This window comes from Trichechus manatus, unplaced genomic scaffold (genome assembly GCF_000243295.1).
Source record: "Trichechus manatus latirostris isolate Lorelei unplaced genomic scaffold, TriManLat1.0 scaffold00065, whole genome shotgun sequence".
Classification (NCBI taxonomy): Eukaryota; Metazoa; Chordata; class Mammalia; order Sirenia; family Trichechidae; genus Trichechus; species Trichechus manatus.
The window spans coordinates 1,679,264-1,681,249 of NW_004444001.1; positions in this window are offsets into that span (position 1 = coordinate 1,679,264).

Consider the following 1,986-nt stretch of genomic DNA (forward strand, 5'->3'; position numbering starts at 1 on the left):
CCAGACGCCCCCAATATGGTCAGAGGCTCTTTCGAGCCCCCTCCCTGGCTTCGGGAGCTTTCGCCGCATTTCTAGTCCCGCCCCTTTTTGGCCCAGATTCCAGTCGCCGCGGCGTTTGAGGGACTGTGGGCACGTCAGGCCTTCTGCAGGCCGAGCTCGCCTGCGGTTTCCAGGTTCCTAGTCTTACCCCTTTGCAACAACTGACCGGAATGTCTTCCCCACCAGACCAAATCCAGTCGCCCCCAGAGATTTTGGTCATTTTTTCTTGCTGTTGAGCCTTTGAGAAAATCGTTTAGAGACCATGGTTATAAAGTTTGCTTTGCCCGTAGAGTACTTGAGTATTCCCCTCCCTAGAGTGTTTTTAATCAGTCGTTCAATACGAGCACACTCAAGCACTGTGCTAGGCGCAGTCTAATCCTCAATAAAAATGAATAGTAAGTGGTAAAGAGTGTCCTTAAATGCCACTCACTATGTGCCAGACACGTTTCTAAGTGCTTAACTCATATATAATCCTCACAACTCCATGAGGAGGGTACTTATTACAGCAAGTGCCCGTTGCTATTTGTCCTGTTTCTATTTGCAAACGTGCTCCACTCCCTGCGAAACTAGCAGAACTGGGCCCTGCCAGTTGTGGGCGGGCTCAATAAAAATTTCTGTTTAAAGGGAAAACGAACCCAATATCCTTGAGTCTGCAGGGGCACAGCAATGGAGACTGGGTCCCTCTGCCTGTGCTTATTATCCTGTTGCCAGTTCACTGTGAGAAGTATCTTTACCAGAATAGATATCTGCCTTCTGACCACTTTTACTATTAGTTTAGGTTTCCCACAGTCTACCTTTTCTGACTCCTTTCCTGCCTTGCCCCCTAAAAAGCCAGCCTGCTCCTTGCTGCCCCTGACAACAAATACTCTACACTTTCCGCATCCTAATCCTTCCAGTCTTCCTCCCTCCAGGGCTCTTCTGCCTCTCCTACATTAGCCTCTCTAATTTAGGCTTGTCCAGGTCTGAATCACTGCAAAGCCTCCTACCTCATTCAAGTCACTGTATTTTCTCCTTCAAACACAACTTTCATTGAACATACCCTCCTCTCCCAGACATGCATTCAACGACTTCCTTTTTGCTTTGATTCTGGTTTAGCTTTGTCACTAGGAGCCTTAAAGCCAAGTTCATCCACAGCTTCTTACAGCATCACACTAACTCTCCATCCAGGACAGGTGATGATTCCCCGCTTCCAGCTGGGGGTTTACCTCACTTTCCTTCTGAAACTTCCCCACGTAAACCTTTTCCTTCTCTGGACTTGGCCTCCTGTTTTTCTCCAACTGTCTGTTTTTCCTTCTGAACTTGGCTGCATGTCCACCATTAGGCCTTTTACCCTGCCTTGCATGGTCACCTAACTTTTTGCGTATATTTGGCCCTTTCAGACTATGGTTCCATGTAAGGTAGCCATTTTGTATTGTCTTGTATTATTTGGCATCTCCCATGGCACTGAATATAGTGAATGTTCAGTAACTTGTTTTTAAATGATTGGACAATTTCCTTAAGTAGAGAAATTAAAGTAAAAATGGGCTGTAGATCAGTTAAACCTCTAGGGTACTCAGCAGAAGCAAATGTAAAAATGCACTATAGCTATATTTCCACAAGTCAGGGCTCACAGGGACACCAAAAAGAAGGAGGAAAAAAAAAAAAACCATTCAAGGATACATTCCATCATGAGAGTGAACCAGCAAAATAAGCATTAATACTCCTGAGAACATGGGCTAGTAGAGCAATTTGAAAGAAACTGTAAGGGGGAAAACGTAGGCTTCAAATAAAGGCAAAGATAAAGAATAGAAAGTGAAAGAAAAAAGAAGAGGATATTATAAAAAAAGAACAGGTGTATCTCAAAAAGAACCAAACAGAACATCTAGAAATGGAAAATATATTCACTGAAATGATTGAATGAAAGAAAATCTTGCTCAGCATTCATTCCACTGAGCATCCTAGAAATAC